Source organism: Talpa europaea (genome assembly GCF_964194135.1).
Source record: "Talpa europaea genome assembly, chromosome: 11".
NCBI lineage: Eukaryota > Metazoa > Chordata > Mammalia > Eulipotyphla > Talpidae > Talpa > Talpa europaea.
The window spans coordinates 34,215,097-34,238,449 of record NC_140078.1 but is presented as its reverse complement, the minus strand read 5'-3'; positions in this window follow the sequence as shown (position 1 = coordinate 34,238,449).

Genomic DNA, 23,353 nt, shown 5'->3' with positions numbered 1-23,353 from the left:
CAGAATACCATGCGCTAAGAATGTTTGGGGGTCCTCTGCTATAATTAACCCCACCAGTGACATATTTATCTTTAGCTAGATTTTGCTTGGGAGTCTGTGATTTTCTCTGTTCTTTACACTACTGTATAAATTAATTGGAGTTATTTTAGAATTTAAGTATGTCCTGGAGGGATATATGTCCTTATTATGTTTTTGAAAGTTCTTGGTAGAGAGTTCTGTGGGACTCCAGTGGCCATGACTGTCATCCACCGGGGTGTGGTGCTTTTCACTAATTACATCGATGGGAAAATTGCAAAGGAGAAATTGCTAACAGCCACAGGGAAAATTAGCAACTGAACGCAGGAGCACATGAAAGACTGGTTTTTCTGGACTCTGCCACACCTTTTAGGGGATTTGTTAGTAAAGAGAAAATCCTCTAAGTTCTTGGAAACCTTGATTTATGTTTTGCTTTGAGCCAAAGGTAGTGAAACAAAAAGGTGAAACAAAAATTGTCCACAAAATTTAAGATGTCGACCCAGTGAACTTATCAGAGCTTTGAAGTACTACCTCTAATTATTTATTTAATTATTTGCTGATTTTCTAAAGCCGTCTCTTCAATGTGCTTGATTATGCGCTTAATTTTAAATCAATAAGATGGAATCTTATCGAATCATTTTTTTCAACTTGTAGCTTTCCTGTATTTAAATCTCAAATGCTTTGTCTGAGAATATGAACAAGTCTATACTATATAATATAGACTATAAATTTATAGTATATAGTTGTTATATCACTATGTATAGTGGTATAATTGTGTAAGTTCCCTGTCCCGCCCTGAAGAAGGATGGAGTTGGGCAGGAAGGTAAAGCTAGAAAAGAGACTGGAAATAAAGGACAGAGGGGGGCAGCAGAAGTGGAGATGGAGGAAGAAGGAGACTGGAGGAGGCACATGGAGCAGAAAGACATGTGAAAAAGAATCTGCTTACTTCTTGGCCTTGGACTTGGACCAGAGACTTGGGGGACATGGAAGGAGACACTTGATAAAGACAGAGACGTGGATGAGAGACCTGTGGGGAGGCTGAAAATGGCAGCCTTTATCTTGATTTGGATTTTGCTCTTTTCCTTCTAGAACATCTGCCCCTTTCTTATCGGTCCCCACCAGAAGGTGCCTTAGACTTGTGGCAAGCTTTTGGGCCTCAGCTGCCCTTCTTTGGACCAACCTGTTTGGCTGGACATTTATCCATGAGGGGATGGATAACTTTGGGTGCTTGATTTGGAAACTATATTCTTTCTCTTCTCTCTATTGCACACTAATTGTATTAAAGTTCTTTTCCATTGATGGTCTTATGCACTGGAATGTGTCTGTCTATGCAGCAGAACCTATTTAGAGCGGGCAGGGCTGTCCCTCACCCTGCTTGCTAAAAGTAGTATACATAGCAATATAGTAAATATACAGCTATATAGTGTATAAATATATCGACAACCATATATATAGATATACATATACATAGTGAATAAAATGAGATAGTGAAAACCAATGATTTTTTTTTAAGATTTATTTTTCTTTTTTTTTTTAATTTTTTTTTTTTTATAGAGGCATGTTTTATTTATTTGTTTGTTTTGTTTTGTTTATACATGCACTGGGTACAGTCAGAAGCACGGGAGGGTGAGAGAATTCACCAGAGCCAGAGCAGGGAGCAGAGCAGGCAGAAGGACCGAAGTACACTGCTGAGGGGAGCAGCGGGCGGCAGGAGAGGTCTGCACGCCATGTGGGACCCTCCTCTGGTGGCCGGGGAGCAGCCGGGGATCGAATCGGCGCCGCAGAGGCCGCGTGCAGTTTCGCAACCCAGCGCTCAACCGCTGCGCCACCGGGGAGGCCCAGGATTTATTTTTCATTTATACAATAGCTGGGGTACAGGCCAGAGGCGCAGGAGGTGAGAGGATTCACCAGAGACAGAGTGGGGAGCAGAACAGACAGATGGACTGAAAGCACTGCTGAGGGGAGCAGCGGGTGCAACAGGAGAGGTCTGCAGGTGCCATGTGGGACTCTCACTGGCCGGCTGGGAATTGAACCTGTGCTGCAGAGGCTGTGGACAGCTTCAAAGCGCTGTACTCAACCCGCTGCTCCACTGGGGAGGCCTGAAAACCAATGAGTTTTAAAGTCCTTTAATATAAAATAATGCTCGCTGGTTTCACAATGTATATTTTCTCTTCCACCAAAGCCTAGACTAACAACATGGCAGGCACCCTGTACCTGTTATGGGGTGTCTAAATACAGCTTCCAGGGCGCTGGTTCTTCATCTGTATTGCAAACAGGCTGTGGAGTCTGGATTAAATATTTGTGAAAACTCCCTAGATGTTTCATATATGCAACCAGGGTTGAGAATTGCTGGCAAAAAGTTCTCTAGTATTTCATTCATTAAATTTCTCATCTTTCTAAAATTTCTCTTGAAATCACAGTCCAGAGGACCCTGGTAGAACCTCCTAGCCTTGATGAAAGAAAATCCTAAAATTGGATCCGTTGGTTCAACCTACATGTGAGCCAACAAGTTGAAGTTAACCTACCCAAAGGGAAGAAATGAAAGCTTTTTATTTTTCTCAAGAAGCTCAAAGCTTATCTCAAGTAAGGAATCAGAGAGCCTTTTTAGAACTCTGCAAGCCCAGCCTGAATCAGCAGTTTAGCATGTGATCATAGTCATCTCCTGCATTTACAAATCTAAGTAGTAAACTGGGGAACCATATCTTTGCCTCAGATCTCCTGGTCATCACCTAGAAGGAGTTGACTGTCAGGTGTCCCCACAGCCTTAACTCGCCTGCAGGTGGGCTGCCCTGGGCAGTACTGACCTTGCACAAACTTGCCTTGTGGTCCTGCTGCTAGTGACAGCTGAGGGCTGCCTAAGGACTTCAAGTAATGGATTCCCAATAAAACCCCCCAAATTACCCAACCCCTTATGGGCAAATGCCCAGACAAACAGACATGGCCTGAAATGGAGTCACTGAGGCCTGAAAAATTGCCACAGGTCTAAGGCACCTTCTGCTAAGGAACTACAAAAGGGGGTTAGTCAGCTCCCAGAGAGCTGGGACAAAGAGACTCAAAATTCAAAACATACCTCATCAAGATTACGGCTGCTGTTGTCTCTGCCAAGGGCCAGGAGCAGCCTCCCCAAGTGAGTGAGAGCAACTCAATTACATTTTTATATTAAACTAGTTCCTCAGGGCCTCCCTGGTGGTGCAAGGAGTAGAGACACAACCTATGAAGCTATCCACAGCCACTGCAGCACAAGTTTGATCCCTGACCAGGGAGAAACCCGCATGGTGCAGCAGACCTCTCCTGTCTTGCCTGCTACTCCCCTCAGCAGTGTATTTCAGTCAATCTGCCTGTTCTGTTCCCCACTCTGTCTCTGGTGAATCCTCTCACCCTCCACACCTCTGGCCTGTATCCCAGTTCTTGTATGCATAAATAAATAATCTTTAAAAAAATAAAATAAAATAAAATAGTTCCTCAGAATCTTCTTTCCTTTCCAGCTGTGCAATCCAGATCCCAGTTGAGGTCCCCATCGCCCCCTGACCCAGACACTGCACTAACTCCCTAATCAGACCTGCTACCTCTAGCTTCATCCCTTTTTGGAACTCAATCCACTCATTGGCCAGAGACATCTACCAGAACCTCAGATATGGCTAGTTCATGTCTGTTCAATGCCTTCCAGAGGCTCCTGCCACCAAGGATCCACACTGCCCAATTAAAGGTGTTCGAACTTTGATGCACTGCTATCATGTGGCTCCAGACTCACTAAATCCTCTAGCAATGATGACTTACGATTCTATACTTGACCCTTATGGGTATTTCTCTCAATTCCTACTCACCCCCTGGTGAGGATGAGATGGGAACTCCTATCCTAGGGCAATAAGGATGGACATATGAGCTGACAGCAGTTTTTTAGTCACATATACACACTCCAGGAAGGCGGACACTGAATGCCTTGCAGGGCCACACAGGGGCTGCCCTTGCAAACAGAATGGACAATCAGGGCCTGTGGAGGCTAACTTTGTATTTTCAAGAAGGCATGGCCACTTCCTAACTCCTAAGGCAGGATGTGATTGGCTTGTTCAAGCAATTCCATGGACTGATAGGAATAGTTGAAACCCTCAATTCAGAGATAAGCAGGAACTGTGGTTGGTTTCTTTTTTTTTTTTTGAAGATTTATTTATTTATGCATACAAGAACTGGGGTACAGGTCAGAGGTGCGGGGGGTGAGAGGATTCACCAGAGACAGAGTGGGGAACAGAAGAGACTGCCTGACTGAAATACACTGCTGAGGGGAGCAGCGGGCAAGACAGAAGAGGTCTGCCATGCCATGTGGGTATCTCCCTGGCTGGCCAGGGATAGAACTTTACAATGAGAGACATTGGTTAGGAAACATTAACCCCAGGAGTGGAGTGGGAAGCATATCATGATTAGGGCATTACAGGCTCTCCAGGATTCACAGGAAGTCAGGGCAGCACTTAACATGGTGCCTGCATTTTAAAATTTATATCTCAGCATGTGAATTTCATCTCTGAGTGCTTCTCCAGTTCTCCACTCCCATTTACTGTCTGGGCTAAATCCTGTCACCCTGGATTTGTCAGCTCAGGAACCTCTCCGGAAGGACACTTCCCAAACCTCCTTCCCCCAGGTTGGAGTCACTCACCTATCCCAAGTGACCTCAGTGTACCTTCTTGCCCAAAGCTAAAAATTTGCATTGAATTTTCTGTTTCCTCTAGAATATGAGCTAATTGAGGACAGGCACCCAATGCAACTTATTTGGTTCTGAACTAGTAAAAGTCAAAGAAAAGATGGTGCATTAAAAAAAAAAATAACTAAAAAATATACTTCTACAAAAATATTTTCAATTACTATTACTAAATTAAACAGTCAGAAAAAAGAGAAAAGCACAGCAGTTGGAATTACTTAGAGAAACCAGGAAATAATAAAAATTTTAAGGGCCTCTCTGGTGGTGCAATGGATTAAGCACATCACTATGAAGCTATCTGCAGCCTCTGCAGCATGCGTTCGAGCTACCCACATGGCACAGCAGACCTCTCCTGTCTCACCGCTGCTCCCCTCAGCAGTGTATTTCAGTCAGTCTGCCTGTTCTATTGGTGAATCCTCTCACCCATGCACCTCTGGTCTGTACCCCAATTCTTGTATGCATAAATAAATATTTTAAAAAAATTTAAGTTCTGCAAGAAAACTGGGAGGGGGAATATTATTTAAAAATGTTTCTGTTAGTACTTCATCTCCCTCCCTTTTGTCACAGTGATCAGTTTGGCACACATGCATGCCTAACCTCAAAGAGTTTGGTGATTTTGCTGCCCTCTTGTTAACATATTAGGCATAGTTTCAAGGAGAGTATTTCCAAAGGACCACTTAAATCAACACACTGAGGTTTCCATTGCCAACAGCTGAGCTCAATATGCCTAGGAATGGCGATCAATTGTCAGCAGCTGTGAATCTTGGGGGTCCTCACCCTGTGAATCCCCTGCTGGCCAAAATGGGGCTTCCCACCCTGCCTAGGGGAGCCCCCACTTGAGGGCAGGGTTTCCACCATGTATTCCCTATTTGCTTATTGTAGGGTAAGGTAAAAGGTATCAGGTTTTTCTGCCCTCCCTCCATTAGGATGGATAACGGAACCCTGCGGTCCTGAGAGCATGCCTGATGGCGGGCACCTGGAGTAGGGTGTGGGCATGCGTAGGTGGATACACCTGGGCTAAGAGACTGGTTTATAAGGGTGGTGCAGCAGAGTGCGGTGTAGTGGTAGTGCAGTGTCGAGGGTGGAGGAGTGGAGTGTACGGAGGAGTACGGTGACTACAAACAACGGCGAAGAGCATGTGGTTGCTAGAACCGTTTATAAACCTGCCCAGAATGGGTTGGTTGCTTTACAACTGGTGTAGTCGGCAGGACGGTTCGAGGCAGGAAGACTCTACGCGGACGAAACCCTTTGGAACCTGGGGAGGGATCCCCGGATGGCCGGCCACGAGCAGATGGTACTTGGTGGCCGACCTCCTCGCCCAGTGGGCACCTCCCCAGGAATGGCCAGAGGTAGATGGATCCCTGGGGTAGTTGGACCAGGCCCTGTATGAAATAGAAGAAACCCTGAGTGGATGCAGTGCCCGCGAGGTGGCAGGAGCCGTGGGATGGGTGTTTCTCACCGCTCTGCGAGAGTCCAGGCAGAAAGAGCAATCTAGGATCCAGCAAGGATGGGATGAGATGCGAGAAGAGATGCGGATACTGCAACAACATTTGAGGATTCTGGAGGAAGAAGTTCGGAGAAACCGACCCACCCTTCCGGAGATGCCAGACTCCGTCTCAGGAAGGAAGGAGAGGGAGGCTGGCCCTTGGCCCGAATCGCAGCCGGTGGTGGCAAACCAGCCTGCGACTCCAGAGATGCCAGACCCCTCCTCAGGAGAGGGGGAGAGGGAGGCCGGCCCTTTGCCTGAGTCCCAACCGGCGATGGCAAACCAACCCGCGACCCCAGAGATGCCAGACTCTTCTGGAGAGGAGGAGGAGGCTGGTCCCATGCTCCGGGCCCGCCTGGTGGTGACTCAGAAAATGAAGCAGCAGCGACCCATGGCCCCAGGGGGTCTGGCTGCGGGACCACCACAGATGACGGAATTTACTACCTATCGGCCATACCCCAGGCGGTATGGTGCTGGCTGCTGCGTTTATGGGACCTGGGGGTGGATGGGATTATTTGCACGGCTCAAGAGATGGAGAGACTGGCCTCCGTGACTTCACACCCATCCTTGTGACAGAGGCTGCAGAACAGCCGGTGGTATGGCCAGGGCGACCACACCCTCCTGGAGTGGATAATGGCTGCCATACGGACAGTCTGGGCTGATGCGGGAGACGTGCCGGAGACAGTAAGCGGATGGCAGACGTGCGCCAAGTGGTGCAGGTACTTCGGGAATTGGGGATGCGGCAGACTATGTTTAATGTGAATACCCGTGGTCCTGACGATGAGCGTTTCACAGCAGGGATGAGAGACTTGGTATTAAAGAATGCCCCCTCATCTACATTTGGATCTCTCATGGCAGTACTAGCACCCTATGTGGGACGTCAGATACATGACGTCACCACAATGATAGCCAGCTTGGGCGAAGTTGAGAGCCGGCGCTCTCAGAAAGGAATACGGGTAGTTTCTGAAAGGTCAAAAGGAATGCCAAGGAGGGCAAGGAGGCCTCTTGGCATCACAGAACCTATTAAAGTCACCCGTAACCAAATGTGGATGGATTTAATAAGAGCAGGGGTAGATGGCACTAAAATACATGCACAGCCCAATGCATATTTATTGGAATTATGGCAGCAGCTGCGAGAAGACCAGAGGTTCACACCCATGAGAAGGACTGCTGCTCAGGGGGAACCTGGAAGCTCCAGGCCTCAGGCGCGAGCCCTGCGCCTGGAAGACCACTTGCTACCAACCCCGTCCTCGGGCGATGGCCTGATATCTTTTGAATAGGGTGAGGGCCAAGAACCTGTCCACAGGGGACGGGCGGGGACCGGAGGCCACATGTGGAGCTTGCCATCCACTGGTCCCCGACTAACGTACAAAGGGTTTTAGCGCTAGTAGACACAGGAGCAGAATGTACTCTGCTCTATGGAAATCCAGAAAGATTTCATGGGTCTACTTGTGATATTGATGGCTATGGAGGCCAGCGTGTCAAGGTGACAGCAGTGAGACTATCTCTGGGGATTGGGCGATTACCCCCTAAAGAGTATAAAGTGTATGTATGGCCCATCCCGGAGTACATCCTGGGGGTGGATGTACTACGTGGCTTATGGCCAGAAACCACAGTCGGAGAGTTTCGCCTTAGAGTGCGAGTGGTAAAGGCAGTGGTAAGAGGACACGCTAAGCATCCGCCCCTACAACTGCCATTCCCTAGGCGAGTGACTCATACCAAGCAATACCGGTAGCCCGGAGGCTACAAAGAAATTACAGGCACAATATCAGAGCTGGAGAAAGTGGGCATTGTGCGTACTGCCCACAGCCCCTACAATTCGCCAGTGTGGCCGGTGAAGAAGCCCGATGGCTCTTGGCGCATGACAGTAGATTATCGTGAATTGAATAAGGTAGTTCCCCCCTTGCATGCTGCAGGGCCTTCAGTGGCAGATTTGATGGATCGTCTGAGCCACGAGCTGTGAATGTACCATTTTGTAGCCGATCTGGCAAATGCTTTTTTTTTTCGATAGATATAGCCCCAGGAAGTCAAGACCAGTTCGCCTTCACCTGGGAAGGCCGGCAGTGGACATTCACTGTACTGCCACAGGGATACCTGCACAGCCCGACTCTGTGTCACGGGCTGGTGGCAGCAGATTTGGCCTGGTGGGAGAGGCCATCTTCAGTGCGTTTACACCATTATATTGATGATATTTTATTGACAAGTGACTCTCTTACAGATCTGGAAAAGGCAGTACCTCTCTTATTAACACACCTGAAAACATGCGGCTGGGCAATCAACAAAAGCAAACTGCAGGGGCCTGGACTGTCAGTTAAGTTCCTGGGAGTTGTTTGGTCAGGTAAGACAAAGGTTATCCCTGAAGCTGTGATAGATAAAGTTCAAGCCTACCCCACTCCAACCACAGTGAAGCAGCTGCAAGCCTTTCTGGGTCTGCTGGGTCATGAGGGCATTTATACCTCACATGGCCCAGCTCCTACGACCCTTGTATATGTTAATACGTAAGGGAGCCAGGTGGGATTGGTCAGCTGAGGCAGACACAGCATTTGCCACGGCCAAACGAACTATAAAGACTGCTCAGGCCTTGCAGGTTTTTGACCCAGCCCGATCCTGTGAGCTCAATGTGCATGTTACTCAGGAAGGGTTCGGGTGGGGACTCTGGCAGAAATCAGAGAGGCTACGACAGCCTCTTGGGTTCTGGTCCCAACTCTGGAAGGGGACCGAGGTTAGGTATTCCTTAATTGAGAAACAGTTAGCTGCGGTATATGCAGCCTTACTAGCCACAGAAAATCTAATTGCCACAGCCCCTGTCTCAGTGAGAACCACTTACCCAATAGCTGGATGGGTACGGGATTAGACAACAAAGCCCCATAGTGGCACTGCTCAAACGCCCACTTTGGCAAAGTGGGGGGCATACTTAGAACAGTGCTGCACCCTGTCAACTAGCCCTTTAAGGGAGGAGTTGCAGGAGGTTCTTGGTCCTGTGACATATGTTAGTATGGAACCAACTTCAGAAGCCTGTATAGAAGCCGAACCTAAAGCTAGTCCCTACAAGGAGGGTCGAGCACCGATTCCAGCAGAGGCCTGGTATACAGACGACTCCAGCCGGGGCCAGCCAGCCTCTTGGACAGTGGTGGCTGTACACCCAGAAACAGACACTATTTGGTTTGAAACCGGGACAGGACAGAGCAGCCAATGGGCTGAACTGCGAGCAGTATGGATGGTGGTGGCCCATGAGCCTTCCCCTCTAGTAATCTGTACTGACAGTTGGGCTGTGTACAGGGGTCTGACACCGTGGATTTCCACGTGGAATCTAAATGACTGGAGAGTTATGCATCGGCCATTGGGGGGCCAGGCCCTATGAAAAGATCTATGGGATCTGGGGCATCAGAAGCAGGTGACTGTTTATCATGTCACAGGACATGCCCCATTAGCCTCACCAGGCAATGATGAGGCAGATACCCTAGCCCGGGTTCGATGACTTGAAACTGCTCCAGGGTGGGATGTTGTGCAGTGGCTACACAGACGCTTGCTCCACGCAGGGCAGAAGACAATGTGGACCACTGTGCGTACCTGGGGTCTACCTGTAACTTTAAAAGAAATCCAGACTGCATGTGAAACATGTGTAGTATGTTCCAGGACTTACCCCCGGAGACATTTTGCATCTACAGGCCAGGTGTTGCGGGGGCAGATACCCCTGACACGCTAGCAGATTGACATCATTGGACCACTACCTTGCTCCAATGGACAACAATATGCGGTCACCTGTGTGGACATGGCTACCAGGTTATTGGCAGCTTACCCTGCTCCACATGCGGACCAAAAGACAGTTTTGGCAGCACTGGCATGCCTATGTGCTGCATATGGACGTCCGCTGGTAGTGGAAAGCAATCAAGGGACTCATTTTACAGGAGCCCGGGTGCAGCAGTGGGCCAAGAACATGGGTGTTGAGTGGAAGTTTCACACTCCCTATAATCCCAAAGCTGCAGGGATTATAGAGAGGTATAACGGCCTGCTGAAGCAAGGACTAAGAGCCACCGCCCCCTCTCAGACACTGGCCGGGTGGAACTGACGTCTATGGGAGGTATTGCAGACATTAAATGAGAGGAGCAGGAGAGGCGGCCTGGCTCCAGTGAAGGCATTGCTGCATTGTGCTGCTGCTCCCATCCAATTACAAATAAAGACTTCAGACGTCTTATTAGAATCGGGACTTGGACAGCAGGGTAACATCCTATTGCCAGCCCCAACTGGAGTGGACCCAGGGCAGACTGTGGACTGGGAATGGCCCTGGACAGTGAAGTCTCCCCACATGTGGTGGGTGGCTCTGATAGCCCCTTGGGGTCGTGGCCTGGAGGCCGATTTACAGATAATACCATGGGTGACTGCGCAGTGGCCGCCACGGGTGCGTGTTACCCACCCTGGGGTGGCAGATCAGCGGGCAATCCTCAAGGGGACATTTGTAATAACTCTGTGGCCCATTATGAGCTCTCCACTCCTGCTGCATGTAGAACCCACTGATGCCTCTTCACTGGCAAAGCGAGTGTGGTACTCACGACCTGGAAGGCCACTGATGCCAGCGACAATATTGTCCTCAGATGCCAAATTAGCATGTATATTGCCCGATGGGAGGGATCTCCCATTGCTGGTACCGGGTAACTTCTCTGTCTTTCCGCCCCCAGGGAAAATTGAGTTTAGTCATTTTGTGATGTATTTCATTTGCTTTTGTGGGCCATGGCTGCATTGTTTATGTTTGCTAAGAAAACTGTATATATGTAGATTGTATGGCAGAAAACCCTGAGGGGGTGGACTGTAGGGTAAGGTAAAAGGTATCAGGTTTTTCTGCCCTCCTGCCATTAGGATGGATGACGGAACCCTGCGGTCCTGAGTGCATGCCTGATGGCGGGCACCTGGAGTAGGGTGTGGGCATGCGTAGGTGGGTACACCTGGGCTAAGAGACTGATTTATAAGGGTGGTGCAGCAGAGTGCGGTGTGGTGGTAGTGTGGTGTCGAGGGTGGAGGAGTGGAGTGTACAGAGGCATGCTACAAACAACGCGACTACAAACAACGGTGAAGAGCATGTGGCTGCTAGAACCGTTCATAAACCTGCCTGGAATGGGTTGGTTGCTTTTCACTTATTCTTGCCACTTTGCCATGTATATTGAGTGTTCCCTACTAGCCTGCTGGCCTTTTGGCCAGCTGAGTTCACTCTACTCACTAGTAACCTTTTTTAAAGCCTCTTGGGCCAGTTGGCCGTGAGTGGGTACACTATTTGAACCTCACTTGATTATTGGTTTTGGTGCCTGGAGCATCCCACTGTACCTTGTTCCTTGCTGTGAATGTTTAACACATAATGGGCTATCAGGCCTTCTACAGAACCATTGTTTGGAAACAACTGCAGGAAATTGCAGTGAAGCTCATAGTATGAAAAAGCTTTTTATAAGACTGAGGTTCAATCTGTGAACCCCCACTGGCCAAAGTGTGGCCCTTTGCCATGTTGTTTTCACTGGCATTTCCTTAATGACTAGCAATGTTGATATCTTCTCATGTGCTCATACAGTGCTGGTTTGTATTTTTTTAAAGATTTAGTTATTTATGCATACAAGAACTGGGGTACAGACCAGAGGGGCAGGGGTGAGAGGATTCACCAGAGACAGAGTGGGGAACAGAACAGGCAGACTGACTGAAATACACTGCTGAGGGGAGCAGCTGGCGAGACAGGAGAGGTCTACTGCACCGTGTGGGTTTCTCCCTGGCCGGCCCGGGGATCAAACTTGTGCTGCAGAGGCTGCGGATTGCTTCATAGTGCAGTGCTTAACCCCTGAGGCACCAGGGAGGCCCAGTGTTAGTTTTTTAAAAAATAGTTGCCAACATGAAAAATCTGGAAATTTCACATAAATTTGGAAATTTCCAAATTCCTGGCCTCTTGACAAATCAAGAGCTGAGCAAAGCTGAGCATACATTCCCATAAATCAGCCATCAGGTAGGATCAGCAAAGGGGGTGGGGCTGTTCCCTATAAGAATCAAGCATTCTCTAGTTCACCATAGTCCCCACTACTCCCTATTGTTGACCTGAGGAGCACACCCTGTGGGAATTTTGAGGATTGTCTTTAACTTATCTGTGTGTCCATATCTTTTGGGAATGACTCACCCCAGCCCAACCTTACATCCCCCCAATTGACCCTAAGGCCTTTGGAAAGCTGCCAGGGCAACTCTGGGGACCACTTGTCACTAGAGTCTCCACTTTTTCTCCACATTCTTTTTCTAACCATCTTCAAACAGGAGCCAAAAAAACTGTTTGCCAGGCAAATAACAGAGACTAACCTTTCTCCCATAAAATCTAATGAATCAGTCAGGGATCTAGGTGTGACCAGGGAGTGACATCCTGAGCCCAAATTATTTCAGGGGGACTGCCAGAAGGCTTTTGAAATAAAGAGCAGTCTGAGTGCCTTGGAGCCGGGCACGCAGCCCATGTTCCTGGCATTGTGCTTTTACAGGTACTGTCCTTCTGAGTGAAGGGCAAAGTTTGATGAGGCTTTCTTGAGATGACAGAGTTTACAATACCAAAGAAGTTGCTGGCATGGAACCTTTCTATTGCTGCACTAACTAAACTCACTTTCCTCTGTGATTAATGCCTGAACAATGCCCCATGCGGAGAAGCCAATGGGCATGCCTCTCTCCCACGGTTTGCAGCCAGTACCCAGAAACTTTGACTGAGGACACCAAGCCTTGTAGAACAAAACCTTGGACCTTGCATGTTTGGGAAGATGGTCAGAAACCCTCGAATCCTGCTCTCAGTCTGAAGCTGATGAGTCACCCTGAGTCACATCACGAGGAAAGCAGGAACAGAAGTATCTGAAGTAAACCCAGAGAGAAGAGGAAATACCCAGACCCATTGTGTTGGAACCTTCTAGTCTTAATCCTTCTGCAAAGTTTTATTCATATTTACAGAGTGGCTTCTCTTTCTTACCACTTTGAGGATGTGTACCCATTTCACAGGGGAGGAAAATGGAGGTTTGTGTCATTGAACATGAACTATAAAGGTACTATTAAAGGTCTCGTTGGCCATTTGATCCTCCTAGTTGCTAGCTAGTTGCTAGCTGAGTTCATTCAGTGCAAACTTAACCAACTATGGTTTTAACAAAAAGATGTTTAAGCTATCCATGGCAGAGGCTCATCATTTGCAGATATGGGCTGGCCCCACAATTAAGAGGCCCGTGGGATTTCAGAATAAATAGCTGACATCCGAAGCCATTTTATTTTATTTTTTTTTTTTTATTTTGCAGGGATGTTTATTTTTTTTTTTTTTATAAATTTTATTGTTATATTCCCCATACAATTGCAGCCCCCCATTCTGACCCCAATCCCTCCCCTCCCGCCCCCGCCCCCCTAAAAGTGTCTCTGGTTCATAGTTTTTTGTTGATTTTGATTTTCACTTTCTTATAGTTATTCATTTTCCTGGTCCATTATTTAAGTTTTCTAGATTCCTGCTATGAGTGAGACCATCCGGTATTTTTCTTTTTCTTTTTGGCTTATTTCGCTGAGCATGATCCCTTCCAGCGCCATCCATGTTGCAGCAAATTGCATGTGTTTATCTTTTTTGAATGCTGAGTAATATTCCATGGTATATATGGACCACATCTTCTTGATCCAGTCCTCTATTTTTGGGCATTTGGGTTGTTTCCAAAGCTTAGCTATTGTAAACAGTGCTGCTATAAACATAGGGGTGCAGGTGTTCTTTGGAATTGATGTTTCTGTGTCCTTTGGGTAAATACCTAGGAGTGGAATTGCTGGGTCATATGGAAGCTCTATGTTTAGTAGGTCCAGAAATCTCCACACAGCTTTCCACAGTGGTTGGACCAGTTTGCACTCCCACCAACAGTGCAGAAGAGTTCCTTTTTCTCCACACCCTCGCCAACATTTGTTGTTGCTAGTTTTTTTAATATGTGCCATTCTCACTGGTGTAAGATGGTATCTCATGGTAGTTTTGATTTGCATTTCCCTGATGACAAGTGATGTTGAACATTTTTTCATATGCCTGTTGGCCATTTGCATTTCCTCTTCAGAGAAGTTTCTTTTAAGCTCTTCTGCCCATTTTTTGACTGGATTATTTTCTTTGTTGTTGTTGAGTCTCATCAGCTCTTTGCAGATTTTTGTGATCAGTCCTTTAAGAGAAACCCCACCAACTGGGAGAACATTTTTGCACCGAAGCCATTTTAAATGGAACTGGGGAGCAATTACAGAGAAGTTGCATTACTCGTCTCCTTGAGCTAGGCCAAAGACATTGGACTGGGTCAAAAGCAATTGTTTTAAGAAACCATCAAGCAAACAATTGTTTGAAAAGTCATGCAGGTAGATTATGGACATTTAAGTGCAAGACACAATCCTTTCTAGAAAATCACTATGTATAGTCAAGAATCATTTAAGCCAAATTAACTCTTTTCTTTAACCTCTTTTTTTTTTTTTACCTTCCTCCTTTCCCCCCATAAAAACCCCCGATTTTGTCCCTCCTAGGGGCACATTTTTTGCTTTCTACCTGAATCTGTGTGCCCTGAATTGCAATTCTTTGATCCCAAATACAAGCACTTTGCTTTGAAATTGTCTTCTGAATTTTCAGATTAACATACTGTAATAGCAATGAGTAAGTTGATTTAGCATCTGCACTAAGCACGTTCTAGAGACCAAGTGCTCTTCTCAGCCTTTTCCACACATTAATTATTTTATCATCACCGCAAGTCTTACTGAGGTCAGATTGAATTCAGAAAGGTAGTTGAGGCAGACAGTTTCCCTGGCCCTCAGAGCAGTGCCTCAAGGCATCGTAAGAATTTGTTCACTCACTTACTACAGTATTAGTGTTCTGTGTGCCTCTGAAAGAATTGCCATTTGTTCACTCTGCCTGCTCACAGCACCATGACAAAAGCAAATCTGTCCCCCTGAATGAAGCAAGAGTGCCTAACTCCATGATCCTCACAACACAGTGAAGTGGACACTGACCTAGTGTCGGGAGAGGGTGCCCTCCCCATGTGGTCACCCGGGTGTGGCAGAAGCAGAACATGACCAAGCCTCCCTGCCTGATACCCAAGTACCTGATGGTCTACCCACAGTGGGTGCCCTGCAAATTTCAGATGGATGTATAAGCAAGAGCATAGAGGAATTCTTCTAAGTTACTGACTTCAGATAATTAATGACTTCCCTCATACTCCTCTATTCAGCAAAAATTTGTTAAATATTTTTGAGGAACATTTTTGTAAAATAGATTGGGATTTTCCTGCATTCTTTTTCTTTCTTTATTGTTTTTGTGTTGCTTTCTTTTTGCTTTTTCAAGTTTTTAGCAATTTCAATGAAAAATTTTCTAAAATACATGACACATTTACTTACATTTTTGGAGCAGCTTTAAAAGACTTTTATTACAGAGAATGTTGATATACAAAAATGGTTCAAAGTTGAGTGACTCCCCAGCACCCACCTCTCTGCCAGCCCCATCCTCCACCCCCTTCACACCCTATTCAAATGAACCTCCTGCTCTCTTGTTCTGAAGCAAATTCCAAACATTAGATCATGTCTAGATATTTCTCTATTTATCTCTCAAAGATAAGCTTCTTTTTAAAGACAACTACCCTACTATTATTACATGTAACAATTAATCCTAATTTCTCAAGATTATCATCTATCCAGCTGTCTTCACATTTTCAATGGCTTCACAGTCATATACTTTTTTGTAGACTTCTTTTAGCAACCAGGATTCAAATAAAGGCATCACATTGCAACTATGATACGATTTTTAAGGGTCCTAATTTAAAGATTTCCCCTCCATCTCCCTCTTTTTTTAAAATTTGTGTTGAAGAACCTGCATTTTCTTTAACAGAAAAAAAATCTTTTTTTTTTGAAAGAAAAGCTTACATGACTTTTTATTTTATTTTTTTTATAATAAATTTTGTTTTTATATTCCCCATACAATTGCAACCCCCCATTCTGACCCCAATCTCTCCCCTCCCGCCCCCCACCCCCCAAAAAGTGTCTCTGGTTCATAGTTTTTTGTTGATTTTGATTTTCACTTTCTTATAGTTATTCATTTTCCTGGTCCCTTATTTAAGTTTTCTAGATTCCTGCTATGAGTGAGACCATCCGGTATTTTTCTTTTTCTTTTTGGAAAGTTAAGAGTGGAGAAACCTTTTTGTTGAAGGTGAGGTAAGTTAATAAAGAGTTGATTAGGCTTAAACTATTCTCTTTTTTAAGATTCATTTATTTATCTATGCACAGAAGAACTTAAACTATTCTTGACGATACACAATTAATTACAGACTCTCACTGTCTTTCTAGTGGGCTTGTCATGTAAAACATCAGTTTCTGTTTGCTCTCTGCTGAAATGGGAACCTGTTCAGGGCCCAACTATGTGGAAATTTGAGCTGCCTGAAATCTTTGTTAATTTTTTTTCTGTTTGTTCTGCCTCTGTGACTTGTCCATCAGTCATTCCATGGGCTGCCACCCTCCACCCCTGCCTGCTCACCAGACAGGGTCACTGCCCTGACCCAAGATGAGTGCAAAGCCTGACTCAGAACCAGCGGAACTTGAGCCTCCATGAGGAGACTTGGAATCAACCTTGGTTTATTGCAACCTGCTATTTGCACTCCATGGTGGTATTTCTAAGTAACTGGCTTCTGGCTAGGAGAGGTTGGTGTGGTAATAAGGAGAGCAGATGACAGCATTGTTTTCATACATTTTGCCCAGAATTTAAATTATCAGTACTTTTTTGAAGATAGCAAAACAACAATAGCTAGTGTTTACTGAGCATTTATGAAACGCCATGCTGTTTTAAGTATCCCACAAGAGCTCAAGGTCCTGACCAGCATGCTGTTAATCAATTAATAGTTTATGCAATGAGGAGAGCTTCAGAATGTGATTTCTATTACTGTTGGGGTCACTGGGCAATGAATTTCTTTTAAAGCTATCAGTAAGTGGAAAGGCAATTATATACCTCGAGCAGCATTTTACAATCCTCTGTTGCAAATGATTACTACAAGCCATTCTAGGTCTCTTTGGAATTATTCAAATGCTGGAATTGTTTCAACATTAAAAAAAAGTCTCTAACTCTTTAAGTTAACTAACTCCTGACAGGAGTAAAATGATACAACCACCTTGGAACTCCATTTGGCATAATTTCCTAAGGCCAAATCATTCCTTCCCTTTGATTCAGCAATTCCATCTGAATTTTGTGCACTTAAGAGAAATTGAGACAGAAGCCTCTTGGCTGCTGCTACCTTGGGGCAGGAATGGGCGGAAGGGCAGTGCAGTCTGCAGTCCAGCCCCGCGGGGGCATCCCTGCATGCACCACCAAGGAGCCTGCCCAGGCCTCAGCACAGGTTGGGTCTGGGCAAGTGGCCAGGGTTTCCCTTTGGGATACGGTGCTGGAATCACAAAATGGACCAATCTGAAGGGAGCTTGGTCTGCAGCAATCAGACAGTTGGAACTGTAAGTGGACCAATCAGGTTTGAAAGGCTGGGGATATAAGCCAAAGCTGCAGCAGGCTAGATTTACCCAGACCTTCAGAAGACCTTCAGATATTCAGACTTGTTGGACTTTCTGGAAAAACCTTTGCAGACAGACTGGTGGGGACAACTCATCCAGACCTCAGGGGAAGAAGTTTAAGACCTTGTAGACTTTCATAGACCTCCAAAACCTTTGCTTTTTATTTCTGTCTCCAGCTGCAGCCTAACCATTACTTCTGCCTCCGGCCGCCTCCAGGGTTACCTGCTGATGGGCTCCACTGATTTGTGCCCAGTGTCTTCAATAGGATCATCTGCTGTTAGCTCTCCAAGGGCCGTAACACTAGTGCCTGTACTCTGGTACCGTCAACACTCTGAGCTGTGTCCAGCTACCTCTGAGAACTGGCTGCCGCTTCTGATCTCCCGGACCCCCTCCTGGTGCTGCTGCCTCTGGCACTATCCAGTCTGATGTCTGGCTCTGGCCAGCCCAAGCTTCGAACAGGTGTTGCTCTCTGCTGTGAGCCTTTCCAGCTGCCACCGTGAGTTGAATTTTGTCCACTGAGTGCTGGTCCACTGTGGTCCACTGTAAGCCTCAAGCTCCAGGTTCTAGTCAGAGGAACAGCTTCATCTGGTTCAAGCAGTCTGGTTTGGACTACTGGACACTGCAGACACCCTCTGGAGTAGGACAGACGGCCATTTGTGGCCTTATAAACCCTTTCTTTTTCCCCAATTACCCCCTTGTCCATAAACTCCATTGCTCTTGCACCCTGAATGTGCGTGGTACCTTGCAATTGTGAATGCATGGGCGAGAACCCATAGACTTGGGACCCCTAGACTTGGCCCTGCTTTAGTTCCCACTGTTTTAAAATGTGTGCATGTCCAGTCAAGAAATGGGCAGAAGAACTTAAAAGACACTTCTCCAAAACGAAATGCAAATGGCCAACAGGCATATGAAAAATGTTCAACATCCCTTATCATCAGGGAAATGCAAATCAACACCACACTGAGATACCACCTGACACCAGTAAGAATGATACATATCAAAAAAACTAGCAACAACAAATGTTGGCAAGGATGAGGTGAAAAAGGAACTCTCCTACATTGCTGGTGGGAGTGCAAACTGGTCCAGCCACCACGGAAAGCTGTCTGGAGGTTCCTCAGTCTACTAAAAATGGAGCTACCATATGAACCGGCAATTTCACTCCTAGGGATCTACCCAAAGGACACAAACACATTGATTCAAAAGAACACCTGTACCCCTATGTTTATTGCAGCACTATTTACAATAGGTAACACCTGGAAACTACCCAAATGCCCAAAAATAGATGACTGGATCAAGAAGAAGTGATATATATACACAATGGAATACTATTGAGCAATAGAAAAAAGATAAACTCATGCCATTTGCAGCAACGTGGATGGAGCTAGAAGGAATTATGATCATTGAAATAAGTCAGAAGGAAAAAGAAAACTATCAGATGGTTTCACTTATAGGAGGAATATAGGGGAACCAAATAAGACATCAGGGAAAAAACAATAACAATACAAAACACAACACAACACAACACAACAAACAGACAATTATAAACCAGAGACATCCTGCAGGGGAGGAGGCAGGAGAGGGACCAGAGGGAGGGGGGGAGGAGCACAGGGGACTGAGGTGATGGTGCACGGGTGCATTGGGGAAGGAAATTCTGTGGGGGCTACACCTGAAGGGGGTGGGGAAAGCAAACATTGTTTAAAAATGAACAATGATGTAAAAATATATAAAGAAAAGGAAAATTTAAAAGAAAAAAATAAAATGAGTGCATGGCACTCACAGGCAAGAGTGTTCTTTGCGTTTCTATTTGTACCATCCTTCAACTGAAAATAATTCAAATAGTCTATGAATCTACTCTGTCTGTCAACAGAAGGTGGATACATTGTGATTTAGTCACACAATGTACTCTTTTATAGCAATGAAAATGCGGAACAAAAACAACACAAATGAGCGTAACCCTCAATAGCAGGACTGGATCTTACAAAGGTAATTTTGAACCCAAAATGCCAGCCTGATAGGGTGCATTTTACATGATTCCATTTACATTAAGTGTGACAACCAACAGGTTCACGTACTCAGTCCAAGATCCAGGCAGACAGCAGTTAGGTCAGGGGCATGAGTGACTGGGAGAGGCCGGTGCTAGTGATGAGGTGTGCTCAGTTTGTAAATATCCCTGTATTGTACACTTACAATGCTTATTATGTCTCATAAAAAATGTCTTTAAAAATAGTAATATAAAAAAGTGAATGACTAAAAAATATCTGATCAGCTGTTGGGAGAAAAGAAGCTAGAGAAATTAGAACTATTGCTGGCCAATTCCCCACAGCACATTGGACTGTCAAGGAGAGGTCAAATCTGGGTCTCACCGTCCCACAAGTAGGGGAGGGCAGGGAAAGCACCCCAAGAGTCATCTCTTTCTTGACACCATCCCAGCCCCAAACAAAATTGACCTTCTTCCTAAAGCTCATCTTACATATCATACAAAATCCTTTCCTTGCATTTGTTTACTTATCTCAACCAACTTAAATAGCATTTATATATGTATTAATATTAATTCATTTCACCTTTATAAAACCTTTTGATGAAAATACTATTAGAATATCCATTTTATAGATGAGGAGACTGAGGAACAGAGACATTAAATAACTTGACTAAGGCTCCCAGACAGTAAGTCATAGGCTTGTCGGGTGGGTGTGATGAGGACCGTGAGCCTGACAGACAGACCAGCACCCAGGACAGTAGTGAAGTTTGGCTTGCACTAGCCATTGGGGATGATGACACCGAATCCTTCAATTTAGTCATCGTTGGAGCTCCAGAAAGGGCAGGTAACAGCATTTGGGATGTCTCAGTACCCAGTAGAGACCCCATTATTTGAGGCAGGACTTATGCCTCAACATATCTGGCAATAAAGCAACATACCTGCTGCCCTGGTTCACTTCTGGCCTAGATTTGTGGAATTTTCTGTCTGTTAGATTTTCAACTCAGCATGTCCATGTCCAGACGGAAATCTTGTGCTGAGCCCCAGAGATCCACCCCTGCTCTTACAGGCTCTTTATCTGAGCAGCAGTCCCCACAGTCATAAACCCTCCATGACTCCTCTTATCCCACAGCGCTGCACAGGGATTCAGCAGCCAAGTCCCGATATTGGCACCACCACCTGCTAGACAGGTGACTGGGGCACACTGCGTCTCTGAGTCCTACTTCCTTCATCTGTAAATTGTAGGAAATGAACCTAGGTAACTGGGCTTCAAGTGCTGATACCCAGCACATAATAAATGCTCATCAAATTTAACCTCACTGAGACTTGCAGCTTGGTTCTCTCATGGAAGCAGTCTGCCCGTCGGCGACACAGTTAGTATGAGGGTAAGCCAGAAAATGCATGTGATATGTCTGCCTGACCCCAAACTCTTGTCTAAGACTCAGCAAATGTGGCAAGCCACTTTTGTACAATCCATCAGCTAAGAATAGTTTTTATATTTTTAAATAGTTGCATCTTAAGTGGTTACATAAGTTACCTACATAATCTTGATTTTGCCTCTTGGCCTGCACAGTTTAAGATATTTACTATTTAGTTCTTTATGGGAAATTTTTGCAATCCCTACTCTCGACTATCACTCTTTAACTACCTAGAACAGAAAAGAAATCTTTTCGTCGGTAAGGGCAGGTCTGCTTACCAGTCCCCTTCCTCAGCCCCTCCCTCATGCAGTCGGCTGGCTCTGCAGCTGGGGTGGTTTTCATAACTCCAGACATGATCCTATCTCTCCTCTGTTAAGTCTTGTGCTGGCGCAAAAGCAGCCAGTGGGATCCATTGGGCTAGAAAGAACTGCCTAGGGAGCTAGTGTATCACCACTGTAGGTATATACTTTTAAGGGGACAGAACTAGGGGCTCCATGCAGGACTCCACAATGAAATCCTGTAGTCAAAGTCAATGTGTAAATAACTTTTAGGAGAAAGTAAAATTGTCATTTCTTGCAGGTGATGTGATTCTATATTTGGGAAACCCAGGCAATTCAACTAAAAGATGAATATTAAATAATAAGAACTTTCAGTAATATGGATTAACTACAAATTAATATACAAAAAGCAACTGATATTTCATGTGCAAAGGACAGTTAGAAAACAAAAAAGACATAAATCTACAAATAAACTTAACTAAAATGAATTTAAATGAACTAAGATATTAAAGTTTTAGCAAAGAAATCTTTTAAAAAAGAAATGAACTTGAATAAATAGCAAAATATACCTTATTTTTGATTAAGAACAAATTATCTTTTTCTTCCTGAATTTATCAAAAATGTAATACAGTCAAAGAAAATATCTACTTTTAAGTTAGACATGCTAGTTCTAAAGTTCATATGAAAATTAAAACATATAAGAATAGCTGAGAAGATTCTACAAAAGAAGGTTAATGGGGGGAGACTATTCCAAATAATAAAAGGCATTATGAAACTATACTTGATGAAAGAAACTTGAAATAACATTTGAATGTACAGCTAGATCAATGGAACAAATTAAGTGAGTCCAGAAATAGTCCAAATACATATGGGAAGGTGGCATTTCATAGCAGTGAAAAAAATAAGAGATTATTCAGTAAATGGCTTCAGGACAGCTGAGTACCAGCTGGAGTCTTACCTTAATCCTTGCACCAAAGTCAATTCCAGATGGATTAAAGAACTTTTAAAAACATAACAGTACCAGAAGAAAATTCAAGAGATTTAAAAAAAAAATCTCCAAATAGAGAATTTCTAAGTAAGACATAAAATCCAGAAGTCATAAAGGAAAAGACTGCTGTATTTATGCAATATAAAATGTATTTAGGAAAAGATCTTATTTTGAAAGTTTTTTAACTTGGGAAAAACATGTGTTACCCATATGGCAATGGGCCAATTGCCTTAAAATATAAAGAATTTCTACTTAAAAACAAGAAGACTATCACTTCTTGGCCTTTTGGCTAAGATAAAGTGTAAAAACAAGAACTGGTAAAAATAAAAAATCCAACCATCTAAAAGAAAAATGAGCAAAAGACAAGAACAGGTTATTTATAAATGAAAAGGTACTCAACCTAACATACAATTTAAATAAATAGAAATTCCAGTAATGGACACTAAAATTTTTAAAAGATTGATAATTCACACTATAAGCATGTAGGGAAATAGGCACTGCTGAGGATAAGTAGATGGTTGTAATTTCTTTTCTAGGTCATTTGGCATTAACTATCAAAAAAACAAAACAAAACAAAAATCCAGCAATTCTTCCTCTATGAGGAATTTAGCTATAGATATACGTGAGGCAAAATGAATGATATGTCACAGAAACATTGTTTATAATAGCATAGCATTGGACGCGATTCTGTAAGAGACTGACCAAGAATGTTCTAGAATAAGGGCTGACAAACTTTTACTGAAGGGTCAGATAGTATTTTAGGCTTTTGTTGGCTAAGAGGCAAGATAAAGATTCTTATCTCAGCACGACTTTAAAACTGTTCTCACTCAGGTATGAAAAAAGTATTAGTTTCTGGTTGACAATTTCACACAAAGAAATACTATCAAGTGTGTGATGAGGTATGTCTGATGATTGTGTGGGAAAGTCCCAGTGCATTAAAATCAAGGAACGGAGTAGGATACAAAAATCAACACACAAGGGCC